General features: G+C 46.4%; 3 long non-coding RNA genes across 9 annotated transcripts in view; 1 reads left to right on the forward strand and 2 right to left on the reverse strand.

The window, feature by feature from the left end:
- Nucleotides 1-705, reverse strand: part of LOC144317677 (uncharacterized) — a 16,301-nt gene extending 15,596 nt beyond the window's left edge. Inside the window, exon 1 of one of the 3 annotated variants that reach the window (XR_013383702.1) lies at nucleotides 426-705. This is a non-coding gene — a long non-coding RNA (uncharacterized LOC144317677). Of the gene's footprint in view, nucleotides 1-194; nucleotides 405-425 lie in introns of those variants that run through there. The other 2 variants (XR_013383700.1, XR_013383701.1) reach the window with 2 other exon arrangements.
- LOC144317676 (uncharacterized) lies at nucleotides 84-20,863 on the forward strand. 5 transcript variants are annotated; one of them, XR_013383695.1, is made up of 6 exons: nucleotides 84-227; nucleotides 435-726; nucleotides 1,275-2,034; nucleotides 2,395-2,471; nucleotides 10,283-15,135; nucleotides 20,488-20,863. It is a non-coding gene; the product is annotated as an uncharacterized LOC144317676 (long non-coding RNA). The 5 variants fall into 5 exon arrangements; XR_013383696.1 differs by lacking the exon at nucleotides 20,488-20,863 and having other exon boundaries at nucleotides 1,275-1,318; nucleotides 1,949-2,034; nucleotides 10,283-11,878; XR_013383697.1 differs by lacking the exon at nucleotides 20,488-20,863 and having other exon boundaries at nucleotides 1,949-2,034; nucleotides 10,283-11,878.
- Nucleotides 3,641-5,045, reverse strand: LOC144317678 (uncharacterized). The gene is made up of 2 exons (XR_013383703.1): nucleotides 4,134-5,045; nucleotides 3,641-3,681 (listed from the first exon to the last, which is right to left on the reverse strand). It is a non-coding gene; the product is annotated as an uncharacterized LOC144317678 (long non-coding RNA).
- Nucleotides 20,864-21,387: the final 524 nt, after the last annotated feature.

Below are 21,387 nucleotides of genomic sequence, written 5' to 3' on the forward strand. Positions count from 1 at the left end.
CAGGGAGCGGCCCACCGAGAGCGAGGGGCGAGGTCCTCCGCGCAGCCTAGAGAGGCCGCGGTGGGCAGGGGCGGGGCCGAGGGCCGGCGGGCGCGCGGGCGAGCCGCGGTGACCCGGCGGCTGAGGGTCGGCGCGAAGAGTGCTGTGCTGCGGGGGGCGCGCGTCCTGCGCTTTGCCCTCTGTTCTCCCGTTACCTCGCCTTGGCGGTGCAGCGTGGCCCCAGCGCAGTAAGTGCGGGTTCCGAGGCCTCGGGCGGGGGTCATGCCCGGGTGGTCGGTGGTCTGTGGTCGGTGGTCGGGGCCTGCCCCCCTCGGCGCCCCTCCGCTCCCCGCGCCCGCCGCCGGACCTCCCTCCCCTCGAGTTCCCAGGCCTCCTTCCCCTTCGAGGAGCAAGTGTTGGTACGACCCGGGCCATAGCGGACCAACCTGTTGCAGGGGCCGTGACCTTCGATGATGCGGACGTGGGCTTCAGAGACCAAGGGTGGAGTCACCTGGACTGGCCTGGGAAGGCCTTTGACACGGACAAGCCGGGGCGGGGGCGCCGGGTCAGGACACCCCTGTGGCCCCCAGGCAGTGCGACTGGAAGGCCTCATTGCGGCTTCTCACTAACTGTGGACCTCTCTCGGCATTTTCGGCATTTTCCGTTTCCAATGTTGTGGAACGCCTCAGGGTCTGGAGAGCTTCCAGAACTTTCTGGATAGCAGAGCTCAACCTTCTTCTGTTTTTGGTTGTTATTTTGGTCTTGTCTTGTCTTTTCTTTTCTTTTCTTTTCTTTCTTTCTTTTTTCTTTCTTTCTTTCCTTTCTTTCTTTCTTTTTTCTTTCTCTTTCTTTCTTTCTTTCTTTCTTTCTTTCTTTCTTCTTTCTTTCTCTCTCTTTCTTTCTTTCTTTCTTTCTTTCTTTCTTTCTTTCTTTCTTTCTTTCTTTCTTTCTTTCTTCTTTCGATTCATTTGAGAGAGAGGAAGAGAGCACGAGTGGGAAAGGGGCAGAGGGAGAGAGTATCCAAGCGTGCTCCCACTGAGCCCCAAGCACCCGCTGGGGCTTGGCCTCATGAGCTGTGACATCATGACCTGAGCCAAATCCACAGACGGATGCTTAATGTACCGAGCCACCTAGGCGCCCCGAAAGTCGACAATCTTCTGAGCTTTGTCAGTTCTTACCTTTCTCACAGCTGGAGTTCTGTGTAAGCACTCCACGGGTCAGGGTCCCAGGCCTGGGACTGACCCGTAGGTTTCTAGGGCAGCTGCCCACTGCCACTGTCTTTTTTTTCATTCCAGAGGCACAAAAAGGATTTGCCTGCCAGGTCCATCCCAGCCTCAGAGTATGTTATGCCCCTCAGAGCATATTTCTCCAACCTCTCTCGAATACAGGGAATCGGTCTTTAGTTCCTTTTATCACTATAATCCTCTGTCATCAGAATGATTTAATTAGATTAAATTTGGAGGGCTATTAAGGTGAAAGATTCGCATCTGGAGTTTCTCAGCCCCCACCCCCACCCCCATATTTCGTAGTTACAAAAGAAGTCCCCCAGTATAAATGTTGGAAAAAGTATGTACTAATGGATGGAGTTGAAATCCAACCTTGATATGAAAAAGTGGCAGAAAAGAGATTCCCAGGGTATCTGGAATGCCAGAAACATAGCCCAGGCTTTCTACCCATTTTCTGTATTTCTCTGGTGATCAGCAGAAAAACCTTCATCTGAGAAGCTTATTTTAGGTTAGCAAGGACAGCAAGATAGTGGGAAGCTGGGAAGTCTACAGTTGGTCATGGGAAGATAGGAAAGAAGGAAGCAAATGGAATATCTGGAGCCAGTGAGAAGGAGCCAAGGGGCAGGAGCAAGGAGGAGGACAGTTTGCCTGCCTGGAGCCATGAAATTAGGGGGTTCGTCAGCAGAGTTGCCCTCATACCCTGATTCCTTAACATGCTGACCCTTTTCCTTGCCCATAAATAGGATTTTCAGTCTATAAAACTGAAGCAGTAAGCTATTTGGAAAGTGGGGAAGCCTTGTGTATCTGGACTGGACAAAACCATAGCCAGGTACGTGCAAGAAGGCCTTTGGGACCCCTGTCTTGTCTGCCTTCAACTTATACCCATTATAGTAGTAATTCTAAAGGCTTGTTAAGAATTAGGTTCATCCCAGTTAATTTTCTCCTCCTGGTTTATTTTATTTTATTTATATAGTTTGGTTTATTTTACTATTACCAATGACTATCCAAGCCTTTTCCCTCAGCACTGAACTCTGGTTCAGAGTCACTATGAAGGAAGACTTAAGATGGATTTCTTCCCACCCTCCTCAGGTCCCAGTGGATTTAAGATTTCTAAGTGAGCAGAGTGTAGTAGCATTTAAAGGTTTTCTTTTCATATGTTGTTAATTAACTTTTTTTTTTTTTTTTTAAGTAACCTATGCCCAACATGGGGCGCAAACTCAGGACCGTGAGATCAAGAGCACATGCTCTGCTGACTAAGCCAGCCAGGTATTCATAGCACTTACAGTTTTTATGTGTTCTATTTAGAATCTGCATTTTCATTTTTCTTTGGAAATGGAGGCAGAGTAGAGAATGGGAGTTTGGATCTGGACCCCCTCAAATTCTCAGAACCCTCATGTTCAAATAAGCACCAATCTGAATCTGGCCCCTATTCTGACTTTGGACTGAGAAAAGGTCTCGGTGATGGCAGTGGGACCTCCAACCCTCCTTCCTCACCTCTGTCCTCTTAGTGAAATTACTGGGACTTCTCATCCCAGTGAACAGGAAGAGGACAGACTGTTTTGCCTATAGAAGGTGAAGACCTTTCCTGGTTGCTTGAAGGGCCAAGAGCCCATTCCTGTTCAACTTCTGGTTGCTGGGGCTTGATACCTGGCCCCAGTGTAGGATTGATGCACTCCCTATGACTCAGACAGCTTGGGTCAGTCCTCTTACAGATTTGCTAAAAGCAAAAAGAATAACTTCAACCATCAGACATTGAAACAGTTGGTGCTTTATTGCTGATAAAATTAATTTAAACATTTGATTGTCAAATTCTCTTTAAAAACAAAATCCAATAAAGCCACTGTTTTTATTCCTTTTTATCTCCATGCTCTTATGAATAGACAAAGTTGCTAGTAATGAACCTCTTCCTGGCTTAAGAATGAAAAAATCACACCTTCCAAAAAAACCTACCATATCTATTGAAATAGTGCTACTGGGACTACAAATTATTATTATTATCATTTTAAAGATTTTATTTATTTAGAGAGATCGAATGTGTGCAAGTGGGGGGAGGGGCAGAGGGAGATAGAATATCAAGCAGACTCTGAGCTGAGCATAGAGCCTGATGTGGGGCTCGATTTCATGACCCTAAGATCACTATCGGAGCTGAAATCTAGTGTTGGACACTCAACTGACTGTGCCACCCAGGTGCCCCTCAGGATTACAAATGAAGTAACCAATCAGAATCGTCGATATTAAATTCTTTAAAATTTACAGACTTTGAAGATCACTTTCCCAGGATGTAGTAAGTGTCTGAAGTCCAGGAGTTTGAAAGACTCCTTAAAAATAACCTCAGCAAGAACACTTTCGGGACATTGTATGGTGCTTGCTTTTCTGCAGCTGTAGAAGAGAGAAATATTTTTTCCTCCCGATTTCGCTGAGACTTTTTTCACCGGTAGTTGGGAAGTTCTGTAGTTTCAAAGCCAGACTTGGGATTCTGTTAATTAGTACAGGAGGAGGGAAGAGAGAGGCAAATTTAAGAAGCTAAAAATTCACAACATAGGAAAAGGGCTGGGTAGGATAATTGTCAAAAAGACCATGGGAATGTAAAGGAGTCCGTTTTCCATCTGTAGAATGCAGAAGACACTTGTTTGGTAGAACATGCATCAAATTTAAGTCCCATCTGGTGTCAGCTATGGACGTGGTCTTTGGCCTGAAATCATGGCCTCCTGTCATTATTGTATCTGTGGCTTCTGACATTATATTGCGGCTGTAACCCCTGGAGTCCAGTGGGAAAAGGGGAACAGAGGTTCACTGGTGGCATAGACTCTGACCCTGCTGAGTTCAGATGGAGCTGCTACTCAGAATAGCTCCCTCCCTCCCCTCCTCACTGAGGCTGGGGTGGTGTCAGGGATCTCTGGAGGACCAGGGACTGAGAGATCAACTAACCTTTCCTGCCTTTCCTTCTGAAACACTTTTCACTCTATCAGCTCTGGGAAGCTGGGCCCTCATCCTGGTTGTAAAGCCTCTCTGCTTTCAGTCCAGGGATTTCAGAGATGAAGATCCCAAACTCTTGTGGGTAGTAAGCCCTTGAAATAGGTCTTCTGGATTATTTTCTAGTAAACAGTGGTTTGAAAAGAGTGGTTTCTTCCTGCCACGTAAGTAGATGGTTTTCAGGTGAAGAGCTGGAATTTACCCAAGGCCTCAGGGAATGCTTTGATTTTAACTGGGTAGCCGCATATCCCAGTTTGTTTGAGGCATTTCCAGTCAAGACCCAGTGTCCTGGTGTAATTATTAATAGCATTCCCTTCCACTCTCAGAGGTAAGAAGTATCCCCATTGTGACAACAAATTATATGGTCCCTGGAGTTCTAAGGCAGCTCACATTTGCTGAAGGATTAGTTCCTACTCTCTGAATTACCTCTTCAGTCGTTCAGGCCGGAATCAGTCAGACTGACTTGCCTTCAGACCCCTCAACAGGCAAGCTTTGGAATCTCTCTCACCACAGGTAGGTCATACAGTTGGTTTCCATCATTAATACAGCCTCTGGCATGTGAGTATGGGAACTGTAGGTTGCTGTGTGCTTTAACAACTTCCTCCCTGAGGGAACACTGACAAATATTTGAAACCCAGTCATAAACACCCTAAAGAGAATGAAGCATTGACTGGAGTGGCTTATTAACAACCTCTAAAATCCCCATCACTTTAAATTTTTTTCTGTGAGACTTTTTTGTTGTTGTTGGAACATTTTATTTATTCATGAGACACAGAGCGTGCCATGGGGAGCCTGATGTGGGATTCAGTCCCAGGACCCTGGGATCATGAGCTGAGCCCAAAGCAGACGTTCAACCACTGAGCCACCAGGTGCACCTTCTGTGGATACTTTTTAATGCACGGTTCAGGCAGCTCCAGGGCAGATGTGCTGTTGGGCCAGTGCAGGCTTTTAAAATAAGCTGAACTGGGGCACCTGGCTGGGTCAGGCAGCAGAGCATGCAACGCTAGATATCGGGGTTGTGAAATCGAGCCCTCAGGTGGGTGTAGAGATTACTTAAAAATGAAATGTTTAGGGGTACCTGGGTGGGTCAGTTAAGTGTCTGGCTCTTGATTTCAGCTCAGGTCATGATCTCAGGGTTGTGAGAACGGGCCCTCCAAGCTGGGCATGGAGGCTGATGGAGATTCTCTCTTTCCCTCTGCCCCCCCTCCCCCCACATACTCTCTCTCCCCCTCTCTCACACACACACAGAAAATCTTTAAAAAATAAATACAGTGTCTGGGTGGTGCAGTTGGTTGAGCGTACAACTCGATTTTGACTCAGGTTGTGATCTCATGGGTTGTGGGATCAGCCTCCTTGCTCAGCACAGAGTCTGCTTGAGTTTCTTCCTCCCTCTCCCTCTATCCTCTCCTCACCTTGTGTGCTTCCTCTCAAATAAATCTTTAAAATATATATGTAGGGACGCCTGGGTGGCTCAGCCATTGAGCGCCCACCTTCAGCTCAGGGTGTGATCCCAGAGTCCCGGGATTGAGTCCCACATCAGGCTCCGTGCATGGAGCCTGCTTCTCCCTCTGCCTCTGTCTCTGCCTCTGTGTGTGTGTGTGTATGCATCTCATGAATAAATAAATAAAATCTTTTAAAATACATATGTGTATATAAAATAAATAAGCTGGGATCCCTAGGTGGCGCAGCGGTTTGGCACCTGCCTTTGGCCCAGGGCGCGATCCTGGAGACCTGGGATCAAATCCCATGTTGGGCTCCCGGTGCATGGAGCCTGCTTCTCCCTCTGCCTGTGTCTCTGCCTCTCTCTCTGTGTGTGTGACTATCATAAATAAATAAAAACTAAAAAAAATATATTAAAATAAATAAAATTAAATTAAATAAGCTGAATTGAGCTACTTTTGGGGAGTCTTACCCTCTCTGGGGAGCCATAGGGTCCCCCCCCCCTTTGTCAGATTCCCAGCTGCTTCACTCACATTTACATTTCTTCCCTGGTGCCTAGAGACTGGGGAATTTGTGAGCTCAGCCCTCAATTTCCCTTTCTACCTCTGTTAGCTGTTAGTAGAAAGAGCTGAAAGCACCTATGGGCTTCTTAGGCTGACTTTACAAGGAGAGTCCCCACAGGTGAGACAGGCCTGGTCCTCAAGCACATAACCCCGTACTCGCAAGAATTTCAGAGCCAATAGCCAACCTTTACTAAGCAATTTCCACTTGCCAGGGACTGTTATAAGGGTTTACGTGTTCTAGTAACCTAAGGGCTGGGGTGCTTTTGTCCCCATTTACAGGTAAAAAAACCAGCACAGACACGCTGATTAACTTCCCTAAGGTCATATGAGTGAAAATTGAGAAATTATTGCTGCTTATTTTCTGATTACAGAAGTAATTATTGTTCAGTTATAGAAAATTTGGAAAATACAGAAAAATAAGACCTAAATTTATGAAACTACAGAATAAAACAGATAATCTCTAATTGTACCCTAAGGCATACATAACCCTATGCTTAGTAAAATTCTACCAGGTTTTTTTTTCCCTCTTGAGTAGGTTTTTTAAACAGCTGGGATTATTTGATGCATCTGTTTTATAACCTGATTTTTTATATGCCCTCTATTTGTGGATATTTTCCTGTTGCAATAATCTACTTTTGCATCATGTTTTTTAATGGCTGCGTTGTCTTATACATATGCACTATAATGAATTTTATTCTTAACCAATTCCCTATTGTTGGACATTTATGTAACTTCCAAGCTGTTATAATTAGCCAGCATGTGAATTTACAATGAGAAATAAATCTGGCAAGCGAACAAGACTATTTCTGCAAGTTGGGCACACATCATTTCCCTATAAAAAGGATATAGAAAGTCAAATTATATCATAGAATTTAAAAAAAGGGACATTGATCTTAATAACCCGTATCAGCAAGCTACGTGGTAGCCTGTTAATACAGATTTGAAGATGTTTGAATAAGATTGTCTATATCACAGCTTTCCAAGTTACATCAAAGACAAAGCCCAAATCACGCACATCGGGGTCTTCTGATCCTCACCTTTAAATCTAGCCTGAGGTGCGTGAGTTTGCAAGTGATTAATCTTGTCTTTCCTTCCACTCTTTGGGTCCTGAGTGCCTGTTCTCATCCCCATGGTCTGGCACCTGAATATCTTCACAGTTGTCCATCATGTGTACATGCTGCCTCGTCATCTTTCCCCCACCCCCATAATTTACATCTCATTGCCTTGTGTGGGGAAAATCCATGTGTTTGTAACATCTAAGTATTTGATTGATAAGATTTGTATTCACTTTATACACTTAGATGAGTACACAGATTAGTGGGAACTTATTCAATACCCTTTACTTCAAGCAGAGACTTTGTTTATTGCTATGTAGTCCTTCCAAAAAAATTTTCCCCCCACACCTCCTATGTGCCACATCCTGTTCTAGATGCTTGAGATCATCAATGAACAGAAAAGATAAAAATTCTTTCCCTCATGAATTTATGTGTAAGTGAGTCAGATGTGGGCATTATTGAATTTCACTGGGTGGCATCAATATGCTAGTATCTACAGAGCCACTCTCCTGTTACAGTTTTAGTTTAGTTTGAATTTTGCCAATTTGGATTGTTACATACACATTTTAACTTTAGCTGTATTCAAAAGACAGCTTAGTGTGTGTGTGTGTGTTTTAGTTCTTGAAATATTCTTATATACAGAGTGTGGAGAGCCGTGCAAGAAGGAAAGGGAGAGAAGGGAGTGCACACAACAGGAAGCTGCATTGCTTCCTTTTTAAATGTGTGTGTTTCAACATTTTCCCCTTAAAGGAGGGATCCTGGAAGGCCCTACCTACTTCATTTAGTTTTACTGTGCTGGCTCAAGTGTTTTTTGAGCTGCCTTTGCAATGGATACATATATGTGAGCCTGAAATGTGACTAGTCTTTATCTCTTAAGGATCCTTTTATTTTAAAATGTAGCCAAAAGTTATTTAGTAAATCTGAAAACCAAGGACTTACTCAAGCCAGTGAGTAGATGTTTAATCAAAAATGTATGTGATGTGAGCTGGAAGTTTTTTGAACCTTAGAAGTAAAGGGTGTGCAAATTATACTCCATTTGAGGTCTCTTGTCACCATTAGTTAAGCAAGGTCTCATTTACTTTATTCCCTATTTTCTCATCAGCCCACACCCAAAAGTAGACAATTACTTTTTTTTTGGAAAAAAAAATTTAAATAATATTATATTAAATTTAATATAATCTAAATATAATAGTATATTAAATAATAAATAATTAAATTTATTTAAATATTAAGTAATAAATTTATTTAGATTATCTGTACTGGGACGCCTGGGTGGCTCAGCGGTTGAGCGTCTGCCATCAGCCTGGGGCGTGATCCTGGAGTCTGGGGATCAAGTCCCACATCAGGCTCCCTGTGTGGAGCCTGCTTCTCCCACTGCCTCTCTCTCTGTGTTTCTCATGGATAAATAAATAAAATCTTTTTAAAAAAATGTGTTTCTGTTAGTAGGAAAGAAGAGAGAGGTGTTTATAGGTGACTAGCAGCCTCTGACAGAGTGCTCAGATCACATTGAAGCAGCTTTTTGAAAACTGTCCTGTTAATTGTCACAGTTCATTTTTGGTAAGAAAGTATGATTTCCACTGCCTACCCTTTGTAGAAATTTTTTCTGAGGATGTTCTCAGTAAAACCAAAATAACTTTGTAATATATATGAAGTGATGGCCCTTGTCACTATTCCCAGATGCAAATTCTCTCTACTAGAGTTTTCCCACTCTGATTTGTGAAGTGACCATGGCGGAGGGCTGGAGGGGCAGAGATGGGCTAAGAGACTAACTCTCTTGCTTAGCTTTGCATATTTATTCTGCCTTTACATTCAGCCTGTGATGCTGTTCTAACTCCAGACGCAAACATCTAGGATCCTTTGAGATATGCCATTTCAAAATTAAAAAAAAACTAAGAAATCTCCAAAATCCCAATCCAAATGTAAACAGTATTCTTGAATTGTAGGCATTTTCTGTGCAAAAGGTTTTTTTTTTTTTTTTAATTTTTATTTATTTATGGTAGTCACACACACAGAGAGAGAGAGAGGCAGAGACACAGGCAGAGGGAGAAGCAGGCTCCATGCACCGGGAGCCCGATGTGGGATTCGATCCCGGGTCTCCAGGATCGTGCCCTGGGCCAAAGGCAGGCACCAAACCACTGCGCCACCCAGGGTTCCCTGTGCAAAAAGTTTTTTAGAAAGTTTTTAAAAATTGAAAGTCATCCAAAAATATACAAAATACTCCTACAATTAGGGATGCTTGCCTGGCTCAATTGATTAAACATCTGCCTTCTGCTCAAGTCATGATCTCAGGGTCCTGGGATGGAGCCCCGTGAGGAGCCCCCATCAGGATCCCTCCCTTCTGAACATCCAGAAGGGAGCTCCCTTCTGAACAGGGAGTCTGCTTCTCTCTCTCACTCTGCCTCTCCCTCTGCTGCTCTCCCTTGTGCTCTTGCTATTTCACACATGCTCTCTCTTTCTCAAATAAATAAACTAATAAATAAAATACTCCTACAATTAAAACCAAACAACTCCATTAATCAACGGGCCAAGCAAGGATATGGAGAAAGGGGAGCCCTCTTCACTGTTGGTAGGAATGCAAGCTGGTGCAGCCACTCTGGAAAACAGTATGGAGGTTCCTCAAAAAGTTGAAAATAGAGCTACCCTGCAATCCAGAAATTGCACTACTAGGTATTGACCGCCAAAATACAAATGTAGTGATCCAAAGGAGCACATGCATCCCAGTGTTTATAGCAGCAATGTCCACAATAGCTAAACTATGAAAAGAGCCCAGATGTCCATCGACAGATGAATGGATAAAGAAGATGTGTATCTATATACAATGGAATACTATTCAGCCATCAGAAAAAAATGAAATCTTGCCATTTGCAACAACATAGATGAACTAGAGAGTATTATGCTAAGAGAAGTCAATCAGAGACAATTATGATCTCACTCATGAAATTGAAGAAACAAAATAGGATTATAGGGGAAAGGAGGGAAAAAATAAAAAGATGAAATCAGAGAGGGAGACGAACCATAACAGACTCTTTCTTTTTTTTTTTTTTAGGTTTTATTTATTCCTGAGATACAGAGAGAGAGGCAGAGACACAGGCAGAGAAAGAAGCAGGCCTCTGCAGGGAACCCAATGTGGGACTCAATCCCGGGACTCCAGAATCACGCCCTGAGCCAAAGGCAGACAATCAACCACTGAGCCACCCAGGCGTCCCAGAGACTCTTAATCATAGGAAACAAATAGGGTTGTGGGAGGGGAGGGGAGTGGGGGCTCGGGTAACTGGAGTATACACTATATGTTAATTGAATTTAAATAAAATTCTATTTTATCAAAAAATATGCATAAAAGTACTTTGTAAACACTAAATCACTATACAGAAGTAGACAGTAGGGCAGCCTGGGTGGCTCAGCGGTTTAGCGCCGCCTTCAGCCCAGGGCGCAATCCTGGAGACCTGGGATGGAGTCCCACAGCGGGCTCCCTGCATGGAGCCTGCTTCTCCCTCTGCCTGTGTCTCTGCCTCTCTCTCTCTCTCTCTCTCTCTCTCTCTGTCTCTCATGAATAAATAAATATATTTTTAAAAGTAGTTAAAAAAAGGGGGGGCCAAGGACTTGAGTAATAGACATTTCTCCCAAAGAAGATATGCAAATGGCAAAATAAGCACTGGAAAAGATGCTCAGTATCACTCATCATTAGGGAAATGCAAGTCAAACCCACAGTGAGATGCTACTTCATACCCATTACAATTACTATTACCAGAAAAAACAAACTACAAATGTTGGCGTGAGGCTATGGAGAAATCACAACCCTTGTGCATTGCTGGTGAGAATGTACAATGGTGCAGCCACTCTGAAAATGTCATGGCAGTTCCTCAAAACAATTAGAATTACCATATGACCCAGCAACTCTACTTCCTGGTATATTTCCAAAAGAATTGGAAATAGGGACTCTAGTTATTTGCACACCCATGTTTATAGCAGCATTAGTGATAATAACCAGAAAGTGGAAGCAACCCAGGATCCACCCGTGGGGGACTGGAGAAATGAAACACAGTATCTGTACACTGGACTGTTACTCAGACTTTTAAAGGAAGGACATCTGACCATGCTACTACAATGGGGATGAGCCTTGAGGACATTATATTAGTGCAGTAAGACAGTACAGAGGACAAATACTGTTTGACTCCACTTAAGTACCTTGAGGAGCCAAATTTTTTTTTTAAGATCTTATTTATTTATTCATGAGAGACACAGAGAGGGAGAGGCAGGCTCCATGCAGGGAGCCTGACATGGGACTCAATCCTAGGACTTGGGAATCATGCCCTGAGCCAAAGGCAGACGCTCAACCACTGAGCCACCCGGGAGTCCTGAGGAGCCAAATTCTTAAAGGAAAGTAGAACAGTGCTTGCCAGGGGCTGGGAGGAAGTTATTTAATGGATATGGAGTTTCAGTTTGGGTAGATGAGAGATGAGAAAAGTTCTGGAGATGGATGTTGGAGATGGTTGCCCAGCAGCTGGAATGTCCTTAATGCTACCTAGCTGTATGCTTAAAAATTACTACAACGGTAAATTTTATGTTCTATACATCATACCACAACTTTTTTTTAAGAGTGGTTGAAAAAAAAAATAAGAGTGGTTGAGGGACACCTGGGTGGCTCAGTAGGTTAAACATCTGACTCCTGGTTTCAGCTCAGATCATGATCTCGTAGACCTTGAGATCAAGCCCCGTGTTGGACTCTACATGGGCTCCGCGCTCAGTGGAAAGTATGCTTGAAGATGGTTTCCCCCGCCCCTTTTCTGATTGTCTCTCTCCCTCAAACAAATAAATCTTTAAGGGGCACCTGAGTGGCTCTGTCAGTTAAAGTGTCTGCCTTCTGCTCAGGTCATGATCCTAGGCTTCTGGGATTCAGCCCCACTCCGGGCTCTCTGCTCCTGCAGGGATCCTGCTTCTCCCTCTCCCTCTGCCTGCTGCTCCCCCTGCTTGTGCTCTCTCTCTCTCTCTCTGTCAAATAAATAAAATATTTAAATCAACCAATCAATCAGTCTTTTTAAAAAGTGGTTGCTGGCAGCCAGGGTGGCTCAGCGGTTTAGCGCCTCCTTCAGCCCAGGGCCTGATCCTGGAGACCTAGGATAGAGTCCCATGTCAGGCTCCTTGCATGGAGCCTGCTTCTCCCTCTGCCTGTGTCTCTGCCTCTCTCTCTCTCTCTCTCTGTCTCTCATGAATAAATAAATAAAATCTTAAAAAAAAAAAGTGGTTGCTGGTTGGGCTCAGCCATGAGAAAGTTTTGTTGGGGTTCTTTCAGCCTGAGTGCCATGGAGCAAAGCCATAGCCAGCCACAGCCCTTCTATAACATGAGTGAAAAATAAATCTTTGCTATTGTTTAAAAAATCAAGAAATAGGGATCCCTGGGTGGTGCAGCGGGTAAGCGCCTGCCTTTGGCCCAGGGCACGATCCTGGAGACCTGGGATCGAATTCCACGTCGGGCTCCCGGTGCATGGAGCCTGCTTCTCCCTCTGCCTGTGTCTCTGCCTCTCTCTCTCTCTCTCTGTGACTATCATAAATAAATAAAAAAAAAAAATCAAGAAATACATTTTATGTTTATATATTACTTAGCATAATAAAAGAATTTGAGAGAAAATGTTTTTCATAAAGCTCTTTGTGTAAAAATGTGGAAAGTGAATGGATACCTTTTTAAATCCTTTTTTGAAAGAATTTAGAATAAAATCCAGATTTTAGGTAAGCATATATGTTTTTGGTTTTATTTATTTACTTATTTTAGAGATTTTATTTATTCATGAGAGACACAGAGAGAGAGGCAGAGACATAGGCAGAAGGGGAAGCTAACCTTCCCACAGGGAACCCAATGCAGGACTCGATCCCAGGACCCTGGGATCACGACCTGAGCCAAAGGCAGCTGTTCAACTGCTGAACCACTCAGGTGCCCCAAGCATATGTGTTTTTTAAAAGGATCAAGCCAAATCTTGGTTTTCCACTTATAGCACCTTACTACATCATGAAACATCTCCAGGTCTTTCCATGTAAGTCTACTTTATGCTCTTTATAGCTCATGGATTTCACAGCAGAGACATGCCATATCCATCTGACCGATGGAGATTTATTATTTGTGATACTTTTAGCTGTTTACTTATTTAGCAGCCCAAGTTAAGATGGTTAGGGTACATGTGGGAAGATTTTTAAATTCTAGAGTGAAGCCTACTTGTCTTCCACATGAGGGATGCTGGGTACTTACTGTCCATTGCTGCCTCAAAGCCTGGTTTCTGAAGCAGATTTGAATGCAGGGTCAGAACTACAGGGCTGTGCACACTCCCCCTCTGTAAATATTCCTGTTCTGTGTGTTTGGTCCCTCCGTGGGCATTGGGAATGGGTCAGGGTACAAGGTAGAGGGCTGCCTCTCGTGTGTGTGTGTGTGTGTGTGTGTGTGTGTGTGTGTGTGTGTATGTGTATGTGTGTGTGTGTGTTCCTCAGAAACTTGCCCATTGTGGCCCTGAAGCCCCCACCCTCTGCAGAAGAAAGTCCTGAGGCCCAGTCATGGTGGCTGCAGCCCTAGCACTTGGATCTGGTAAGCTCTGTTTCCTCTGCTCCTTCGGGAGACCTTGGCTGGCGAATTAATCAATTGGAATTTGCATTCCCTCCCACGGTATAATAAATATATTTGGTCTTCAGCCCTGATTCCTGGCACTGAGCTTCTAAAACCCTTGGACTTGCCTGGGTGATAGGATTGTCTCTTGTTACTCTTAAGGAGTCCCTTTCCAAGAACACAGGAGTTTATGCTGATGAGGGGACTTAGGGCAGGTAGGGTCCCCGGACAGCCTCAGGATGGGACTGGCCACCAGAGAGACCAAGTAGTTGGAGGATTGCAATTCCCAGCCCCACCTGCCAACCTATGGGAAGGGGAGAGGGCTGGATATTAAGCCTGATAAGAACTGCTGGGCAGTGAGATTTGATGAGCTCTTCCTGGGGCTCATCCTTCTGCAAGGAGGTGGCACAGCCTAAGTCCACTGGGGACAGAAGTATCTACACTCTTCATCTAGCCATTTAGTCATATCTTTTAACATCCTTTGGAATAGGCTGGCAATCATAAGTAAACTGTTTTCCTGAGTTCTGAAAGTGGCTCTAACAAATTGATTGAATCTGAGGAGAGGAGAGGGTCATAGGAACCTCTGATTTTTAGCCATTCAATCAGAAGTGCAGGTGACGACTTGGACTTGTGATTAGCATCTGAAGTGGAGGCAGCCTGGTGGGGCTGAGCCCTTCACCTATCGGATCTGATGCTCTCTCCACTCTCTTGGGGCACTTGCCTGGCTCAGTCGGTGGAGCTTGAGACTCTTGATCTTGGGATGGTGAGGTTGAGCTCCATGTTGGATGTGGAGATTCCTTTAAAAAATAAATAATAATAAAATTTAAAAAATGAAGAAAAAAAAATTTCAAAATTAAATCTTTAAAAAAAATTGAGGGACACCCAGCTGGTGTCAGAGAACTGTTTGGTGTGGGAACACCCCCCTACACACATATTTGGTGACCAGAAGTATCAAGAGTAGGGGAGGGAAATACAGTTTTCCCTTGCACTTTCATTGCTGTGGCGTTTGCTGGACACAGCAGCCCTAACCACTCCCTTCCCTGCTGGAAGACCCTTGTCTTGTTCCATATCTGTCCTTGCTCATCAGGTATAAACACAGACTCAGAGCCTCCTCTTTATCCTGCTGAATAATTCCCCAAGGATTCTTCTTCTGGTGACAGCAGAAATCCTGTGTTTCAGGATTGGGTGATCTTTGAGGATGTGTGAGGCCATGGCCATACACTTCACTCATAGGAACTGGAATTGTGTGACCCTTCTGAGAGGAATCTCCGTTTAAGACGTGATGGAGAATGTTGGGAATGTGATCTGATTGGGTAAGGGCTCTCTGTGTGACTCTGTTCCTCCACTGCTAAGTCATTGTCACCACCCATTTGTTAGCAGCATGGTCTAAAGACTTCAATTTAGGGAAGCCCAGGTGGCTCAGCGGTTCAGTGCTGCCTTTAGCCCAGGGTGTGATCCTGGAGACCTGGGATCGAGTCCCACGTCGGGCTCCCTGCATGGAGCCTGCTTCTTCCTGTGCCTCTGTCTTCTTCCTGTGTCTCTGCCTCTGCCTCTGTCTCTCTCTGTGTGTCTCTCATGAATAAACAAATAAAATAAAGATTTCAGTTTAGTTGATTTTAGCTTCTGAATCCTTGTAAGCTGCATGCTCCCTCCTGATGAAAAGTGCACTATTTTTGCTTCCCATAAACGTCATACTGTGATATCTCCCTTACTGGAAATGGGCACCTTTCCTGTGATCTGAGTCTATGCTCTCCAGCACCCAGTGATCTGCCTTTGTATGGAAGACCTTGCCCATGGGCATTTTACTTCTGGCCTGAGATGGTCCCCCCCTTGGAGAGCAGCCCCTGGCCATATCTATTTCATGTTGGCAGAAGGACTAAGCCTGGTTTGGGCCCATTATCTCCCCTTTCCTGTTTTCAGTGCTATGAATAGGATTTCATTTTTCCTAGCCTGATCTGATCATCTTCCGGGAACAAGGAGAGGCATGGCAGGTACCAGATCTGCTGGCCACTGAGGATGGAGGGCTTCACCTGCATGGCTGAGTGATGGGAGCCCACTAGCACCCCTCCTTGTGGCATTGCCTTCCCTTGTGCCTTTTGAAACATTGACGCACCGAGGGCAGAGCCCCGATTTAGGTGACTCCTCATTTTTCTCTCAGTCTCTTAGCCAGTAGGTGGAAATCTGATAGAAACCTCCACAGTAATACGGTAATACGCTGGTGCCCATCTCCTCTCCCCTGGGTTAGCCCTCGGCACCCAGAGGATGCTGGCTGGTGCCATGCCTCTACCGACCAGTTGCTGAAGACACCGAGGACCTCCGCCCACAGCCGTACCCCTTTTCCTGCAGCTTTGTTTTCTTACCCCGTCCTCCTGGGGGTTGACTTCCCCTCTACCCATCAGCTGACTTCCCTGTTCATTCCCTGCGTCTTTGCCCAGCCCTGTGTTCCTCCCTCCTAGTCTCTGCATGTTATCAGTCAGCACCGTGGGCCTTCTTTGCCTGCCGGCTCCTGCCGCATCCCAGGCCCCTTCCCTCCCTTGCTGTGAAGGGTAGGTAGAATGAGGGCCACACGCCTCCGTTCTCTCTTTGATTGTTCTGTCCTCAGGTGGGTTTTTGCTCACAGAGAGAGAGCCCTCTTCTGTGGCAGGTGTGGGAAGTCTTGTGTGCAGGCCCGTGACCATCCACGACAGTCAGAAGGCCTGTGAACAAGTGCAATGTGGCAAAACCTTTAGCTCTAGCTCCCAGCTTCCGACTCGTGGGGAGAAGTCTCCTGAGTGCTGAGGATGGAGAGGAAGTACCAGGAGTCAGTCATTCAGGCTTCGCATCAATACTTTGTAATCAAAAAACCTCCATAAATGTAACAAGTGTGAGAACCTTCCAGGACAACGAGGCCCTTTCTCCTTTTCTTCCTGATGGGAAGAAGTATGTGTGTATTGGTGAGCGCAAAGAGGCCTTTGCTCAGGAGGCTGCTTTTTTTGTTGTTGATCACACGGTGCATGCTAGAAAAAAGCTGTAGAGGCCTCAAAGAGACAGGTCCCACCTCATCACACACCAGAGGGTTCATACCCCGGATAGGCCACATGTGTGCAGCAAGGGTAGAGGAGCTTTTATGGATTATATCAACTACTGAGCCCCATAGAGTTCACCCTGAAGAGAAGCCCCACAAATGTCAAAGCTCCCAATACTTGCTTCCTCTTGAGTAGTCTCTGGGGAAAAGCCTTTTACCTGTGGCGGGTGTGGGAAAGCCTTCAGGGAGCAGTTCCATGTCATCACTCATCAGGCTATTCATACTCCAGAGAAGTTTTTAAGATTTTTATTTACTTATTCATGAGAGACACAGAGAGAGAGAGGCAGAGACACAGGCAGAGGGAGAAGCAGGCTCCCTGTGGGGAGCCCAATGCAGGACTCGATCCCAGGACCCTGGGATCATGACCTGAGCCGAAGGCAGACACTCAACCACTGAGCCACCCAATGTTCCCTCCAGAGAAGTCTTGAGTGCCAGAGGCATGGAAAAGCCTTTAGCCAAACCGAATCGAAGGTTCCATTGAAAAGCCCACACAGGGGACGCCTGGGTGGCTCAGTGGTTGAGCGTCAGGCTCCCCGCATGGAGCCTGTTTCTCCTTCTACCTATGTCTCTGCTTCTCTCTCATTGTCTTTCATGAATGAATAAATAAAATCTTTTATAAAAAATAAAAGAAAGAAAAGAAAAGTCCACACAAGAGAGGGATCTGGGAGTATTGCCAATGTGGGAAGGCCTTTCTGAGGAATCCCAGCCTTATTGATCACCAGACACACCACTCTGGGAGGAGGCCTCGGCTGGGAGGGAGGAGAGAAGAAAGGTGGTTAACAATCACGAAGACTGTCACTCACGTAGTAGATTTCATACCATTTCGAATCCTGGGAGTGTGATGTGTGGGAAAACAGAAAAAGATCACACCTTCCTTCTCCCAGAGTGGATGTAGGAGACGGATTGTGCAAACATAGCAGGAGGGGAAAGCCTTCCCTGTGACTAATTCCAGAGCAGGGGCCGCCAAGCCACTTCTGTAAAGGGCCAGAGAATAAAAACGTTTGGCTCATGCGCTCTGCAGTCTCCATTGAAGCGACTCAGCTCTGCTGTTGGAGCACAGAAGCACCAGAAATATGTACCCTGATGAATGTGGCTGCCTTCCCGTATGGTTTGCTTTACAAAAACAGAGAACCGGCTGGATTTGGCCCACAGGTTGTATGTGGCCAACCCCTGTTCTAGAGAGGAAGCCTCTCAGGAAGCCTTGATAGTCAGAGTACAGTCACTAGACGGGATTCCTCCTGCAGAGAAATCTTGCCACTGCAGGATCAGTGGAGCAGAGCCTTCCGGGGGTGCTCCGGCCTTGTCAGAGAGGCTGTCAGAGAGGCATGAAAGATCCAGAAACCTGGGTATTACCACAAAATAGCTGAAGGCAAGCACTGGGTCATTTAAAAGCCACAGCGCTTTTCTAAGAAGAGCAAGAAAGTATATCTGAAAGTGCTTCCAAAGTGAATATGGTAAACACATGGATTAACTTTTTTAAGTCATCTCTACCCCCATCGTGGGGCTCGAACTCACAACCTCGAGATCAAGAGCCCCATGCTCCTCCAGTGGAGCCAGCAGCTGGGCGCCCCTCTACGGTAAACACATTTACAATGGTGATTTATGTGAAAAGGTTCTACTCTTCCAAATAGGTTTTGAGCTCCTGCTGGGCCAGGTTCCTGCAGAGGGAAATAGGGAGCGTCCACCCGTGTGCCGAGGGCGTTTGGAGCCGTGAGACAGGATGAATTTCACCAAGGGGAATCACGAAGGTCACGCTGGGGCCTCGGGCAGTTGGCTGCAGAGAGAAGACAGGTCTCAGCGGGAAAGACTGCGAAGGCTTCCAGAGGCAGGCCAACGGCTGGAGGGGCCAGGACAGCGGCGAAGGGCGCATCGGGGGATGGGGCGGGCACCCCAAGGGCGCTGCTGCTGCGGGGGCGGTGCGCCCGGAAGGCCCAGCTCGGAGCTGCCCAGGCACATGACCACCAGCCGAGCCTAAAACAGGAGGAATTCTCAGGCCTGGGGGGGGGGGGATTCCTTTGCCTCTGCCAGCTCCCAGAGCTCCTGGCGCTCCTCGGTGTGCCACCCGTGCAGGAAATCCAGGCTCCTCAGGTGTCTTCTCAGGCCCGCTATCCTGTCGTGTCTCTTCCATGGCTCCTAGGGCACTTGTCTTTGGATTGAGGGCTCATCTCATAATCCAGGATGATCTCTCTCAAGATTCTTGATTTAATGACATCTGCAAACACCCGCTTTCCCAAATCCGTTTGCATCCATAGGTTCCAGGGGCACAATCCAGCCCATGCCAGGTTTTGTTGGCGAGGAAATGGTAACAAAGGACAGGAAAAAAAAAAAGAAGGACAGGAGCCAGTTCTGGGAAGAATGGGGGCGGAGGTAGTGTAGTCCGCGAGTGAGTCTCAGCTGGAGGGTACGACTGAGTCACATTTGCCTGATGAAAGCAGGGATCCTATGATACCCGGCTCTCTGAGTAGGATGCAGCACCCTGTGCCCCTCCACACACGCACGCACGCACACGTATGCTGCACACATTCTCAGGAGCAGGGGACAGAGGAAGTGGGGAGGTGTAGCAAAGCATTCCTGTTACACAGCCAAACTTGTGATGGCCCAACTTCCGTGGGCCCCTCTGGAAGGGGCTGTGCGGGGGGGCTCGCAGAAGCCGGTTACCTGCAATCTGAGGCAACTATCCATAAAACCGTTGGCACGTCCTCCCCACAGCCACAAGAAACCTGTCCTCACATAGTTAAACCCACTTCCCAAACTTGCAGGACGAAGAGGTAGTCTTCTTGAATGCAGGGCACCCCGCGTTAGTTAGGCTTGCCCTCTCCGATGGCAATTGCTCACCCCAGCTCTATTGTCTAGGATTTCTTGAACAGTGCCACAAATGGTGGTGTGCTTTCGGGAATTGCGAGTTGAGGTCATCTCGGCTTGAGCAAAAGAGAGCTAAGCAGAAGGTCTGAGGCAGAGGCCTTGGCTGCAACAGGCCCTGTTGAGAGGAGACCGATGGTGATGGCAGGAGGGATGGAGGGAGAGCACCTGGGGGAGCACGGCTGGTGGGGAGGATCTGTCTCAAGTCTCAGCCTAGCTCCACCATGGAGGACCAGCCCAGCATCCCTAACGCTGACCGCATGAACCGGAGAAGGGGAGGCGCAACCTGCCGGTCCCCATGTCCCTTGGGGAGGGCTTCATCCTGAGCAGTCACTCTGTGCTGCCAGGGGGACCACTGCCGCCTGCCCGCCCGCAGGCGCCCCACAGCCCCAGTGGCAGGGTGCACGGGGCAGTCTCCTAAGGTCACTGAGGGCAGGGTGTGTGCGACCCTCTCTCTGCGCATTTGCCTCTCCTGACGCCTCTTGTGGCCGCAGTGATTGCTTGCCACCTCCCAGCTCTTTCCCTTCCCTGTCCTTAGTCCCAGACTGACGAATGGCATAAGGAGGAACACCCCACACACACACTCCCAGTCACCAGCTCTAGCTGAGAGACAGGGCAGGGCTGGCAGGGTGCTGCCCCGAAGGCTGGCATAAGGTCCTCTGCCCCCTGCATTCTCCCCAGGCAGAAGTACTTCAAACCATCTAATGGAAGCAAACATTTGTCCTTTTATTTCTTTTCAAAGAAATTACTTATCTTATTTGAGAGGAAGAGAGAGTCTTAAGTAGACACCACACTGAGCACGGAGCCCAAAACGGGGCTCGATGTCACGACCCTGAGATCATGACCTGAGCTGAAATCAAGAGTCGGACGCTTAACTGACTGAGCCACCCAGACGCCCCAAACATTTCTAGTTCTACGTGTGCTCCTGGAAGTGTTCATGCACCGGCATCTCTCTGTTCCCTACGAGGTGGGCCAGACAGGCAACTGTTTCTGAAATTTGATATTGGAAATGGAATTACTGGAGAGCTCACTTTCTGTGTCATGTGCGTCTAATGTATTTTGTAATCAGAAAGAGAAATTAAAATACTGAAAAATATGTGTACCAACCATGAGTTACTAGTATCTTTTATATGTACTGTTTTCAGGATGAGGGCTCTGCTCCACTGATCTTTCTATACACCTATTTCTCTTGAAATTTAATTTTGACACACCAGGTCCACATGGTATGTAAAGCACAGATTAAAAACAATTTATCAGGGCAGCCTGGGTGGCTCAGCGGTTTAGCTTTAGCGCCTCCCTCAGCCCAGGGCGTGATCCTGGAGACCCGGGATCGAGTCCCACATCAGGTTCCCTGCATGGAGGCTGCTTCTCCCTCTGCCTGTGTCTCTGCCTCTGTGTGTGTGTGTTCTCTCTCGTAAATAAATAAAATATTTTTTAAAAATTTTATCACATTTTTGTGATAAAAGGAAAGTTGAGAGAAAATAGTTTCTATCTAATCAAGTTGGCATTTTTAATAATCAAAGCCTAGTTCTAATGGGATTGCTGAAAATGGTATATAGTCTGGGAATATTTGAAAAGTATCCATTTTGGTGTACTGACAGCAATACTTTTTCTAAGTTATATTTATCTGCGAGTTGTGAAC

This window comes from Canis aureus, chromosome 7 (genome assembly GCF_053574225.1).
Source record: "Canis aureus isolate CA01 chromosome 7, VMU_Caureus_v.1.0, whole genome shotgun sequence".
NCBI lineage: Eukaryota > Metazoa > Chordata > Mammalia > Carnivora > Canidae > Canis > Canis aureus.